General features: G+C 46.0%; 2 protein-coding genes across 5 annotated transcripts in view; one reads left to right on the top strand and one right to left on the bottom strand.

Annotated features, from left to right (window-relative positions):
• The window catches only part of GATAD2A (GATA zinc finger domain containing 2A), a 67,472-nt gene extending 55,347 nt beyond the window's left edge, over positions 1–12,125 (bottom strand). For 2 of the 4 annotated variants that reach the window (XM_049809113.1, XM_049809114.1), the window contains exon 1: positions 11,972–12,125. The gene's annotated coding sequence lies outside the window, so the exon portion shown is untranslated. The remainder of the gene's footprint in view (positions 1–11,971) is intronic. The other 2 variants (XM_049809111.1, XM_049809115.1) reach the window with 2 other exon arrangements.
• The window catches only part of HAPLN4 (hyaluronan and proteoglycan link protein 4), a 135,953-nt gene that overhangs the window by 66,708 nt on the left and 54,567 nt on the right, over positions 1–14,678 (top strand). The window lies entirely within an intron of this gene.

The following is a 14,678-nucleotide window of genomic DNA, read 5'->3' as shown; positions in this document are numbered from 1 at the left end:
AAGCACAAAGGATTTCCAACAGTGACGGCTCACTCGTCTGCACCATTACTTTGCCTCCCAGTCAGCACATCATCCAGAGTCTTGCCTATTCTTTTTTACATTAAAAATGACAGACAACCCCTTGTCAAAGACTGCAGGTGCCCTCTCAAAGAAATGCAGAGGGAGAGCCGGCATAGGAAGGGAAGGCCACGTCGTCACCACGACGGCTAGCGTGCTCTCCGCCTTCCCGCTGGAAGCCAGCAGTGGGACCAAGTGGCAAACCTCCCTCCAGTCCCTTTTCACAAGAAGACTACCAGGGAAAATTCAGTTTTAGCTGTTACAGGGCAGGTAACCGTAAGCCTAGAAAACCAAACCACCCGTCTACAGTCCTTCAAATGTGATGCACAGAAATACTACTGCAGACTGAAGAGAATGCTTTTTTCTGTTTCATCAGCTTACTGAAAACATCCAAGTGAATGATTATTTAGTAATTACTTTAGAACTGTGTGTGGTTTAAGACCAGTGACTAATTTTTTTATTTTTTAATAAAGACTGGCTTCTCTCTGAGGGCACAGTTCAAATTTTAGCAATGAGATCTTGCTGGGGGATGGTCCAGGTGTAGCATCAAGAGGGACTGAGTCACCTGGAAGGCACATTAGTCTTGTAATTGCTTAATAGAGACACAAGCCGATGTTATTTCAATCACAATCATCTGTGGCAAGTCAGTGGCTCTGTCAGCAAGAGAAGCACCGATACCACAGAATTGTTTATTCCTAGAAATACATATGTGCCGTGAAGTAACTTGTTCACAACATGTTTATGTCAACTGCTGAAGTCAAACTAGTCCTAAGCTGCTTGCAGGAGGAAAGTTCCATGAAACCGCAGCAAATTAAGGAAAAAAGCTAATTAATCTACCTGTATCTGTCAGGCTTTGAAAAAGTTGGGATTTGGGAAGGAATTCTGTGGGTATGTTCCATCTTGTGTTCAGAAAGAAAATTAAACTGACACTACTTCAGTCCAAACGAGGCAAACCAGACATCTGAAACAGTAATTAATAAATGGTATCCCTGTTTTAATATATATACATCTTTGCCAGGTAGAGAGTATTTGCCAGTATTTAAAATAGCACCTAAAATTTTCACAGCCAAGTGTCAGTGCACCCTTAATCTGAATATACTCTTTTTTGGGACTCTGTACTTTCTAACTAAATACTTGGGTGCTACGCATCACCATATTACACCTTTATTAAAATAGGCAATATTATATTATTAACATTATTGGATTTTAATCTGAATTAAATATTACATTTAAATTAAAATCCAATAGTTCAAAATTAGAGAAGCTATTTATGTAAGCAAACAGCTATACTTTTGCAGATCTTTTCCTTGTTATGAATCAGACGGTGCACAGTAAGTAAAGCAATACCAGAACAATATTACCTCACCATTTCTCACCTGGGCCTTGACTAAAGCTACTCAATTAAGCGCAAAGCAGAGCACCGTGCCTGTGGTGGCCAAATGGGAGAAGAAAAGCTGGAATTCAGCTGGCTGTCTTGGGTGTGTCACTAAGGTGACACTGTTCAGCGGAGGGCATCAGCTGCACGGTGCTAATGACACTCCCTGGTGCCTTGGTGCCTGGACTGGCTCTGCCTGGGTGGCTCCGGAGGGAAGCCGTCCCCATCAGCCTTCGCGCAGCAGGCACCCACTTCGTTTGTTTGTATCGGTCTTTTCCATTTTTGTAAAGGTGTATTACAAAGATCCAACCTAGCAAATTGCCTTGAATACTTACTTGCGCATGATTTTCATTTAAGAATGTGGCATAAACCCAGAAAGCTGCGTAAATATTTGTTCCGATAACCAAAACTGATGTTACATAGCCTAGATTCTACTTTAAAGCTGAACATCTCGCCACAGAAGCAAAATTTTGCTGGAGCCACAAAGTCCAACTATTAAGTTCTTCCTCCAGAGTATTTCCCGCATTCCAAATGTGAAGTCCATAGATAATATGGATCAAATACTTCATCTTTCTGTATATTTTAATAATACACTATCTACACTCTTCATAAAAATACCACCCAATATAGCATACACTAGGACATTAATTTTGTTGCAACAATAGCAGAATTTGGTATTGGGATGTGAGAAAAAAACCCCAACAATTTAGGAAAAAATTCACCAGTGTCCCTAAAGGAAGAATGAAAAATTAGATTAAGCCTTTTCTCAATGCACATGAATGTAGGTCAAAGAACAAGAAGGAAAGCTCAAGCCAGATCTGGTAGACTTGGTCATCCTCCTGCAACCAACAGCAGATGTCAGAGGTAAGACACATGGGAACATGCTAATATTGGCATACTAAACAGGCTAAACAAGTTCTTAAGCTCAATAGCCGATATGTGTTTTAGTAAAGGTAGAGACTCTAAAGTCACTTGATGGTCTTAGAGGACCAAGAAATCAGGAGCACAGATATTTCTGAAAGCTGCTTCAGATCAGCGTCTGTATGGGTGATGTTCACCGAATTTCCACTGTTCAGAAGATAAGCTAGGGGCTACTGCTGTGTTGACCTGGAGTCTGACACTGCAATCCTCTATTTTTTTAAAAAAAATCACACCCCTGCACCTTGTAAAAGATGGTTGGGGTTTTTTTATCTTTTACTCCGCTGCCTGTGAGTTTGAAATTAACAGACTACATCCTTAAATAGTTAAAAGGATAAAACTGTAAGCATGCTGCAGTAGTGCTCAGAATCTTAAGAATACAATTTTAAGATGGCTTACGCTAAGGGTGAAAGGAATTCCACAGGCTTGAGACCAAGAGATGGTCCTTTACTTATTTTCTGGTGAAACTATTTTCATGCAAGTGCAAGTTGCAGCTCCCACCAGCTGCTCGAGACAGAATTTCTGCTAAGTAGTTCAGGAATAGCATGAGATGGTAAACTGGTGCTTTTTGACAAGAAGACTCAGGCACTTCAGGGTCACTATATAATCTGTACCGCCGGGTCTGTTTGCCTGTCTCCCACCCACTGGGAGTAACACTTAAATGTGAAACGTTTTCTGCAGCAAAGCAGGACATGAGATTGGAAACAGTCAAAATTCCATGATCTAAACAGTGAGGTGAATGACCCTACATAGAAATGAAAATTAATCTTTCTGGAACTGAAAGAAATTAAAGATCTGTAAGTTACTGAGGAAATGGGGAAAGCAGCAGACGTATGCAAATACTGCTTGGCCCAAGATGGTGCCTTCAGTGTGATATTATCTGACCTTGTCTCTAATAAGCACTTTTATGGTTGGAAGAGGATACATTAGGAGCTTTGCTCCAATTCAACAAGGGCTTCATGGACTATCGATTTTGCTCGGAAGTGGGAGAGAACAAAGTTCACCCAGCATTGCTGTTATTTAAAGATCTGCCAAAGAACATCTCAACCTCCTGAAACGAAAACTGGTCTACCACAGACTGTCTCAGATCACTTCAGTTCATCTTGTGATCTGCAACTTCGGACACAAATGTTTTGCTGGCAAACAGTGAGTCAGACCCACAGAGCCATTACTTGAGGGAATGGCTGTAAACAAGCACCTCTTGCTTTGTTTACTGATCATTGTCACGTGGCTCATCAGTACTTGTCCCTAATTAAAAGAAGAATTATCTAGTTGCAGAAAACTCTACAGAGTTCCTGTATAATTGGACTTTCTGTAAGTTTTAACCGCCACAAACAGTCCTATGAGAAGCAGGAGCTCAAATCAGTGGGTGCACACCTACAAAAAGACCTCAGGCTCCCTTCCTGCTGATTTTATCAATCACTGAATATTCCCAAGAATCTTTTTCATCTGGACCTGCCAGCCTATTTTTAACTCTCACATCTGCAGCCTGTAAGTGTGATACACCAAAAGAAAACCAGGGCCCTCATGAACCTCACTGTTTTCATCATTTTGTGTCAGAGATAAGGCTCGGCCTGCGAGTCTCTTCTCTAGCTGGAATCCTTTTCCAGAACAGACTATGGGATACTCGGCACTGGGGGAATCTGCTTACGAGAAGTCTGCCAACCAGCAGCGGCTTGTTCTGCATCAGCTGGACTGCTGATCACTTAACACTGTCCTTTTTAAATGAAAACAGGGTTGTGCTACGGTCCACGTATGCAATCAGATGATTTTTTTATTATCTGCTAATTTCCTCTCATCTTACACACACGCACACTGCATTTTGCCGCCTCTAACTGGTAAGCTTCTCAGGGTGGGGGCACTCCGAGTGCTGCAGGACCGCTGTGCTATTAAACTGTGTAATTTTAAGCATGAACTGCTTCCCGAGAGCAGTAACGAACACTTCCAGTTGTGTATAATTTTTTTGTTGACTCCAGATTAAAAAAAATATTTAAATTACTAATTCACACTAGTATCTCTGTCCATATACACTGAAACCCTAAGCAGCGAAGGTGGGAGAAAAGAGAGCTGACGCACCACAGTTGTTATGAAGTACTCTTAGAATTAAAACGTGTTCGGCATTTCCTCTGGCGTGGAGAGTGTTTTGGTCCTTACTGCCCTCCAGATTAGAGGTAATGGGGGAAATGTCCTCAAAACCGACTAGTTTTTACCAATTGTGGAAGAGAAGCGACCAAAAGCTCTATTTGTAGCTACCCCATTTTCTAGAAAACCAGCTTCTATCCTTGAGGGGACCAGTTAGGCTGCCTGGTATACTTTGGGCTGAAATGGTTTCTTTCTCAAGAAGATTAAGCAGCAGATCTGAAAGTCGTACAGTATTGTAGATGCCATGATTAAAACTATGCTCTCTCTCTCTCTGACACATGTGAGATGCCCCTGCACAGGGCTGCAGTGCCATTTTCAGGAACTGTACCAAAGATTTTGATTTTGAAAGCCAGATTGTGCTGTTCAGCCAAGTTGTGAATTTTCAGGTTATCAAACTTAAAACTGAAAGGGTTCAAAAGTATTTTCAAGTAGGATTTGTGTTTATCTGCCAAAATGTCCTGGAAATTGCAGGAGGTGGTTGTTACTGACTCCAGGTTGTCATTGTTAATAATACATCGTTATTAATCAGATTTGAACAACCCCCCAGTCAGTGTTTACCAGTTGGCAAACTGGACACAGAAAAGCCTGATTCAGGAAGGATTTGTTTTTACAGTTCAGACCCTGCAAACTAAGGGTTTCAGAGCGTGTAGGGAATGTCTTTCACAAGGTAAACGGGTTTGTAGTTGCAGCCTGAAGAACTCCACCTAAATTCCACAGCTGTATTTGAGCAATTCCCAGTAGTTTATTCTCTCAATCCAGCATCAGACTAGATTCCTAACGGAGATTAATGCTCACACAATCAGATATCTGTCTCTGTGGATGCCATGACATTGACAGTTCTCTGTGGTTTAACAGACGAGTTCTGACTAAAGATCCTTAAGGATGGGGTAACTGAGAAATAAAAAGTTGATGGTGACGCGGTTTTGATGAAAATGGGTACGAGATCCTCCAAAACATTGTCAGGTTACTCTTCCTTTAGAATTATTTAAATATGCAGACAGGCAAAGGATTCATCCTCTCCCTGTTGCTAAAACCCATACTGTGTACGAACACTGAGGCTGGTTGTGTATAAAATCATCTTTTAACTGAATTAGCTTCAGGTTTAACTTCTTTACTGCAAGTAAAGCCCTTCTTACCCCAACGAGTGGGACTACTGGTTGGCTACAGACAAAAGCATCGAGCGAGGTGATCAGCACGAGAGGTTAAATTTCAGACTGTGATTAACCTTAGCACGTTGATTATCTCCAGGACCAAAATCAAGGTAGCCTTGGAGGGAGCCAGGCAGAGAACTGAAATCAAATGCAGAAATCTTGCAACAGAGAAGAAATGAACTTAGTACAATCCTGGTTTAAAAGGGACTGCAATAAAAGGTAGATAAAGAGCAAAAAGTAGGAACTTGGAGCAAAACACATGCAGAATACTGTGCCTTCAATAAAACTGAGCATTCTACTTAGAGCTGTGAAAGGGAGTGCCCAGTTGTTCCTGGTTTCTCAAGGCATCCACCCAGAGATCAGCATTGCATTGAAACTTGCATTGCATCCAAAGACAACTGTGCAATTTCGCTTCAAAATCATCTCCTTGATTATAATTAAATTTATTAAAATCATGTAGCATGGCAAGCAAGTTATCTGTACCTCTCGAACAACTTTCTGTTAAACTTTCATTGGTGAATGAAAGTGTGACAGTTCAACATGACCTCAGTTTGCTGTAACTCATGTTGTTATTTGTAAAAGATGAATACTCTGAGTCCTTTGTTACCTGTAATTCTCAAGGACTTGACTGTGTTATTTGTAAGATGCCAGCAGAGCCTTGCCATAAAGTTAGGTTACAAGCAATCACGGGCACATTGATGTAAAGCCAAAGGTCTGAGAAAGCACAGCCAGGTTTTACTGATCTAAATAAAGTCGACTAGGCAGATTGTTATTGGAGTACATTGCATTTTGAAAACCTCTGTAGTTTCACAAGGATTGTAAGAGTCTTATACCATGTTTACTGTAAGCATTTATTAACATTGTTCCTTGTGGTAATAAGATGTTTATTATCAGCACATAAAAAACGCCAGTCTTTTCCCCTAACCGACTGCTAATTCTAACTTCAGTTCTATGAAGTTGCCTTTCTTCCCCCAACAGCACTATACTAGGTCAGTTCCGTAACCTGCTTTCCTGCTGAAAAGCAAGGCTTATAAATTAGATTCATTTCTAAATTTAGGATTGATGGGATCAGTCATGACTGGTCTTATTTCTTCAGGCAGATTTCAAGGGAAAAGTATTCATAAAGCAACTACCGCTTCTTGCTTACAGTTTATGGAAGTCCTAAACTATAAATCTCAGCGCGTTCGTTGTGTTAGTTGCTGAGACCACCTTCAGAGAATTAACATAGAGCTTTTATTGGAAGACCAAGATTAGGGGGGTTTCTCCTTCCAAAATAATCTTCTATTTTAGTAGTACTTCACAAATTGCATATGTGGTGTCCCCTAGTCTTTATGTTAGAAAATACAGGCTGTCCAATAGGAACAAGAATCAGTTGAGGAAGAAGAGAAGAACGCTTAGTTGTGCCAACGGGCAGACTTAGGTAAGCTGTTTTCCAATCTGAAATCTGTCCTGGACAATAAATCCAAATACTTCCACTGAGAAAAGGCAGTGGGGGAGATCCCTCACAGCCATCAGATACTGCTACTGGTTACATCAGACACTGCTACTGGTTACGTGCCGCTCCCAATGCACTGCTAAGAGATGGCTCTCAGGGAGAAAATCACATCTGTGTCACCAAAAGCTGAAGCACCCTTTGTTTTCCTTTGAAGAGGAGGCTGGTCCTCCATCACCACTTACCGAGCCTTGCTCTGGGTCTGCCGGGTGCAGAGGCACACGCAACCAAGAGGGAGGAGAGAGAGTGCCACAGAACTGCATTCCACGGTTTCAGTGCTCTAATGAATAATCATATACTTGTTTAATAACTGCAAAAAAAGGACAGCCCAATTCTTATCATCAGGCTCCCTGGAGATTTGACATCCTTGGCATTGTATCCTAAAAGGAAGGAAGTTTCTCACTTCCCTAGCTATTTCAGTTATATAAATCAATTGTTGAAGGATAGTTTCACTGGTCTGCGCATCGGAACCAAGGCAACTGCACTTGGGCTCAGATGTTCTTTAGAGATACTTATTTATAAATTAAAAATATAATGTTTTGTAATTTATCAGTAATTATATACATGTACATTGAAAAAATGGTGAAATCTAATAGCTAGGAAAAAAGACTGCCTGATTTTATACTGGCAGTCATGATGCCAAGTCTGTTTGTTCCCCGACTGTGAAGCTGTTTGGTCGGGGTCCTCTGGACACAAAGCCCAGATACTGTCACCAAATATCAACAACCATCCTCCTCTCATTTTCTCCAGCCTCCCTGGAACATCCATGTTGTACCAGATGGGCAAGTGGGTTCAGTTGCATAAACTTAAAGGAGACTATTAGTAGGGGCGGTGGATTAGAAGATGGAGTTTTCTGGCAAAGAGAAAGTTGCACCACAGGCTGCAAAAACAACAATAAAAAGATGGAAAAGTCCTGAGAATACCTCTGGTAGCTCCATGAGCGTAAGGCCACTGCTTTACTATGCCAGGCAACCAAAAAGCAAATGCTGCAGGTACTGTTCCAATATTTCAGCTTGGCACTAACACCCTGATTATTCACTTGCAGCAAGGTATAGATCTGTCCTAAGCCACGGAAGCTAAAGGGTGAACTGATGTCACGGCTGACATAATGAACCTGTTGTAAAATGAAACTATGATAAAGACACAATAGCTCATACATGTCCATGTACCTGTTTCTAGGGAAATTGTGTTTTCCAGAGTATCCTTCACAGCTGGCATTCATTTGCTTATTTTGCAAATCTAAAAACCTATTTGATTAAAAGTAACGACTCAAGTGAAAAGGCAGGGAGGATTCAGTCATACAGTAGTGGTTCTCATCCTCCTCTCCATGCTGATTTAAGCTTCCCCTTTTAACTCTGCTGAAGACCCAGACAGTATTTTCTCCCGTGCTTAAGATGGGTCAATGGATTTGGTTGATGCAATTTATTTGTCTGGGGTAAAAATATTTATTATCCTATTCTGAAAGTAACTTAGGGCATCTCTACAGGTAACCAACCAAACAGGTAAGACCGCGGGCCTCTGGAGATACTCTCCAATGCTCTTCAATGGCCAGCCTGCCTGTATGTACATAGTATGGCAGCTCAAATGCCATCAGTTTTCAGACCTGGGCTACTAACCACACTGGTAAGTATTCAAAAAATACACACGCCAACTTACTCGAAAGAAAAGGGAATTAGTCAGCAAAAGGGGTAGTCTTATAGTGTGTCTTCTCTCATTGTTCTTTGGCTGCAACATCCATTGATATTTTTGGTTGCACACCAAAACTGTGAAACTAGGTACTCTTGAGTCAGCCCAGAAACGTAGGTGAGATCGAACCCCAGTGTTCTGCAAGGAACAGAGGACTGACCAGCAAGCCAGAACAGGTAAATACTTTTCACATATCTTCCTGAAGAGTTTTCTTCTGAGCAAGAATGCCACAGAGATATTTCAGACTATGGCTGTGGCTCACTGATACTGCTCAGTTCCTGAAGTGGAAATGTGTACGTCAAGGGATGCAAGTGGTCCAAAAGTTTTGAAAACTGTAATTTGTAATTCACTGTTCCAGTTCATTCCAGCCTTAGCAGTAAAAAAGCTCCGAGTCCTCATTCCACAGCATTACACTACTACGAGACATTTTAGGGTTGTCTCTCCTGTTCCCTCAGGAGTGCTGCTAAAAATGTGGCTGTGACCCACTGAGTAAGTCGCCACCATTACTTTTAAATTCCCTACCTGCCTTTGGGAAACTGTGACAACACGCAAGCCAGTTTCTCTAGAGACTCAACAGACTCCCTAAATTCAAGCTGAAGATACCGGGTTGGAAAGCAGTCGATCTCCCTTTGGCCCAAACAGCTGAACTCTTATCAAGATAAAAGACCTAAATCTAGCAATGGCCTTTTATTTTTCGCTGCAGTAAGGTGAACATTCAGCGGTTCTGCCTCTTATACACAATCCTTGAAGCACTCAAGTCTGCCATGATAGAAACTGGGTAATTAACTTTGGATGAAAGCTAATTCACATTCTTCAAGTAGCTTTCGAAAGCAAAGCTAGTGTGTTTGTGTACTTTTTTAAACAAATTTTTTTTTTTTAGTCCCCAACTCGTTGCTTACAGACAAGTTTCTTCCTGCAAGACCCTCTGAAATTGCTCATGGCAACAGGAAATTAAGATGTTTAAAATGAAGCCAACTGGGAGAACATGAAATAGCCTGCAGCATTTTTCTTGCTTCAGATAGTAGCCCATTGGACAGCAGGATTTAGGGGCCACTGGTACACAGGCGTAATTTCAGCTGTATTTGTGTGGTAACATCATCTGTTCTACTCTCTGGAAGATTCAGTCACTGTTTGAACAGTATGCATACTCAGGTTCATGTAAGAGATGTCATTAAACTCCTGAGAAAGTCTGAAAAAAAAAGAAGTCATCTGTACCATTGAGATTAGAAGAAAAGCTCAATCTACATCTTAAAAGAAGACTGCCCACTAAAAACATGTTTTCTTTCTTAAAACTTTGTGCTTGGTACAGTCATGAAAAATACTGAAGTATTTCACAGAATTTTCTTTGCATTTAATAGTGCTTTGTACTCAGCTAGTTCAAATAAGTATTTGTACCACCGATTTCTAAGTTGTTTAGGAGTTATATTTATGAGGGTCCTTCTCAAGTTAAGGCAAAAAGAAAAGCTTTTTCTTCCCTTACACTTTTTTGCTGTTTGGAATTTGCTCCTGAAATGCTGTGAAAAGTCAAGATTTGTAAAGTTAGTTACTTCTAAATACTTAAACTGACAATATTCTTTTACCTATAGCAACTGCCACAGAGTACGCAGCTCGTACGTATACTCCCTTGCACTCTCTCTAGCTTTTCACCACACTTATCACAAAGACGGGGAAAAAAGTGGAAGACAGATAGAAAATTAATAATTAATTAGATTTTTAAGAAGCCCTCTAGATATGTTCTGTGAAACATGGCAGATAGCTGGGGGTGAGGAGAAGGTGGTAGACCACAGACAGGATATAACTTTATTTTGAATAGAGCTTGTCTTGCGTACAAACTAAATCCCCCCCCAAAGTAGTACAGAGATAAAACACCGCCAGAAAAAGAAAGCGATCGAGGCAAACGCAATAGTCGTGTTTTCAAATTCGGGAAAATGAGCCTGGTTCTCAATCTTTGCGCACATAACCTCCGCACATCTAGACACAGGGGTATAAGGACTCCTCTTTGGCATCAGCCCCACAAAACACCTCCATCTTAAGTCCTGTCGTGAATTCAACCCATCTGGCACTCTCCAGCAAGCAACCAGTTTTTTTGTTCCTGCTTAGCAGGTCCCCTCCGTAAGTGGCCTCACCCTGCCTGCATTCACCCTTTCTTCCCAGGGACGCCTCATCCACGGCAGACCCTCGTTTTTTTGCTGCCCCGTGACAGAACTTTGTCCATTTCTGGAGTACCACTTTCTCTTGCAGTGGACGTCTTGTTCCCCCCGAAGCACGCACCACTGAGGCTTCTCTCAGGAGTCCTGGTACCTTCATTACCAAAAAAGCTGCCCTCCGTTCCTAGCAGCACCCTTCCCTCGCCAGCCGCCGGCCTCTCCCCCCGGCATGCCCCCTTCCCCGCCTGCTCCGCAGCTGGCTACACCCAGCCCGGCCCGGTGGCCCCAAGTTCTTTCCCGGATGCCCCATCTTTAGCATCGGTAGTTCCCTCCCCTCCCCCACTTCCCCTCCCCCGCCTTCCCAAGTCTCTGGGACTAATAATCTGGCTTTGCTGACATGCTCTGGTAGCTGTGCCTATCGGGCAACTCCCAGGATGCACTCTTCGCTCCTCCCTGGCACCCCCTCAGCCTTGCCCACCCTCCGCTGGTACTTCCCCAACCCCCCCCCCCCCTTTTTTTTTTTTTAACCTCCCCCTTTTTCCCTCCCCCTTCCCCCCCCCCCCCCTCGTCCCCGGTTGGTGAGCGCCCCTCCCAGGCCCGGTCTTCCTCAGGCCAATTCCCCAGCGTCCCTCCGGGCCTTCCCCTCCCCCGCCCTGCCCGGGCCCTACCGCCCCGTCCCCGCCGCTCGGGGGGGCGCCCGTACCCCCGGGGGAAGGGGGGGCGGCCGTACCTCACAACCACCCCTCCCTCCTCCTCTTCCTCCTCCGCCGGTCCGCGACCCCCCCCACCCGCGTAGCGACCCCCGTCCCCCTCCTCCTCCTCGCCTTCTCCCCTCCCCCCCGCCCTCCTTCCTCGCCTCCTCACTCGCCCCTTCCCCTCAGCCCCGCTGCCCCCTTCCCCTCGCCCCTTCGGGGTGTGTCCCCCCCCCTCTCCCTCCCCGAGCGTCCCGTTCCCCCCCCCCGGTCCCCAGGGGCTAACGGGGGGGTGTGGGGATGTCACTCACTCTCCTCAGCCCCCTCAGAGCCGCCTCCTCCTCCTCAGCGGGGCCCGGGCCGGACTGGGGCCGTGGGGGGAGGGGAGGCGGCTCCCTCAGGTGGCCACTGACAGGAGGAGGGAGGGAGGGAGGGAGGAGGGGGCTGCGCGCGCAGGGAGACCCGCCTCGCGCCGGGCTCCCTCCCTCCCTCTCTTTCCCCCCCTCCCTCCTTCCCCTCCCCTCCCCTCCCCGTGCCGCCCGGCGGCGCGGGACTCCCGGGGTGGCGCGCGCGCCACCAACCGTCACCTCCTCGGGACGCTTTTCCCGCCCACCCCGGTTGCTAGGCAGATTTGGACAAACTTGCGCCTCCGCGCGCCTCGCCCCGCCTCTTGCTCAGGCTTTTTTTGGGGGGGGGGGGGGTGGGAGGGGGGAGTGTGTGTCTTTTTTTTTTTTTTTTTTTTTTTTAAACGAGATACGGACGGCCGCGACGCCCAATGAAAACCTGGGGTTGCCCGTTCCGCTAGCCAATCGCCCTCCTTCGGCCCCGCCCCCCGTACTAAGCGGTGAGGAAAAGAGGCGGGGCGGCCCCTTGATGGACGGGCAGCCTTAACCAGTAAGCGCCAAGCCGCGCTCGGTGGGTGGGGGAACGGAAGCCAATGCGCGGCTGGGCGCACGGGGAGGGGGCGTGGCCGGCGGCCGGCCCGGGCTGTGAGGCGCGGAGCTGGCCCGCCCGCCGCCCCCCCCCCCCCCGCAGCGACCCGGGCACCGCGGCGGGGCAGGACTCGCTGCCCCCCCCCCCTCCTCCCGCCCCGCTCTCTCCCAAGCCCGGCACCGCGCCGAGGCCGACTGAGGTGATGCGCTGCCCGCGGGGAGGGGCCGGAGCCGCCGGCCGCGCTGAGAGGCCCCGTCGGCGGCCCTTATCCGCCCGCGCAGGCCGGCCTGGGGCCTCAGATAGGGGCCGGCGGCAGGGTCGTTCGCTCCGTGAGGCGGGGGGGGTGGGGGGTGGGGGGTTGGCAGGCCGCGCCTCGGCGGGGGCTCCGCGGCCTCCACCGGGAAGGGGCTCTGGTGGTCCCCGAGCCGCTCTAGCATCGCGGACCCCGTCCCCGCGGGGCAGGAAAGCCCCCCCGGGGGTCCGCGCAGGCCGCGGGAGGAGAGCGCGGTTGCGGTGACTCATCCCCGCTTCCTCCGGCGATCTGGGTCAGGGCTGCGGAGACGTTCTCCGGCCGTACCTCGGGGCGGGGAGGGGGCCCGATACGATCGTTCCCGCAGGAGCTGGCGAAGGAGGTGTTAACCCTTTCGCTGCGGGACGGGCCCCGGGAGAGGTGGGGGGGGGGGGGGGTGTCCCTCGGCGTGTTGGGGGTGTATGTGGTGCTTGGCATCACGGCGGGTGGGATTATCTAAATCCACCTGGTCAAGCCAACGCATAGAAACGGGAACAAAGGAATTAATAAATTAACTTTCCCCATGAGACTCCCTGAGCAACTGTATTCATACAAAAAACGTCTTCTGAGCTGCCAGCTTGCAACCTACCTTTGCTGTTTCTGACATGAGCCTCAGGACTTCTTATTCAGCATTTTTAGACACCTGCAAGTGAGCTTGTTCTTAGAAGGAAAAAAAAAATAATCTTGGGTGAAGTAAGTTTATAATCAAGGGCAAATAAAGTGACAGGAACCACACTTTATAATGCCAGCACCAATCTTTCATCAATCATTTTCTACATACAGCTTATTATAGCATTAGATGCAGCTTCCTATCAGGTTATTTAGGCGCTTGTTTCAAAAAAGTAAAAGTGAGATAATGCTCATTATTTTCATCCATAATCATTAATAAGCAGAAACAGGTATGCTTCCCCTTTTACTCAGGTAGGGAAGGCAGAAGGCACATAATCAAGGCTTTTGCAAGAAATGAGCAGTAGAACCAGAGCTACCATCCAGGCCTCATTCCTCCCTCTCCAGCACTCCTGCTCCTAGGCTGTATTCAGCCTATGGTCAGGAAAGTTCAACTTTTCAGATCTGTTTTCCACTCTAGATCAAAGATTGACCATTCCTGTTAACAACTTTGTGCTCAACATCCTTTAGGTAAGACTGAACACCATTTTTCTTGTTACAAAGTATCTTCGTGCACCCTTTTTTTGTACAAGACAGTTTTAGCTACAAATAACTACGGGTTAATAGCACAGCTCACAACCAGTTGTTATTCTGGTTAATGACTTCTCCCAAAGCACTAGAAGCCACGGGCTTCACCTCAGGCCATTCGAAACCTCATGGCTAACTACTAAGGGCTCCATCCGTCTGAAGTGATGCTTTAATCCACACGGATGCATGCATCTCAACTTGCTTCACTTGCTGTGTCATCAAGAGAGTTTCAAAACACGTCCAGCACAAGATGCATTTTATGACTGAGAAGCTAGGTAAAGTTATTTCCAGAAATCTCTTCAATAACTTTTTCCTTGTTCTGGTTGGGCAGAATTTCTGAGGTGATAGCAAGCTTTGCCATCTGCAAAGGCAGTATCCAGCAGTCAGTCCTAGCAAACACTGGAAGATCTGTTTTCTCCTTTACATTTCAACCATGCTAAGGGGGTTACGTGGAATAAGCTAAATAAGAGCAAAAATACTTGACAAAAAGAGAACGGTCAGTCGCTTGTTCTGCAGCAGGCTGGCATCTTAATTTTGCATTGTCAGCTCACAAGCCTCTACACAGTAAAATGCAAAGAGGATCTACTCTGGATGCATCTCCA

The sequence above is a fragment of the Accipiter gentilis genome, chromosome 8, assembly GCF_929443795.1.
Source record: "Accipiter gentilis chromosome 8, bAccGen1.1, whole genome shotgun sequence".
Taxonomy (NCBI): domain Eukaryota; kingdom Metazoa; phylum Chordata; class Aves; order Accipitriformes; family Accipitridae; genus Astur; species Astur gentilis.
Note: the sequence above shows the minus strand (reverse complement) of the source record. Positions and strands in the feature narration are given on the sequence as shown.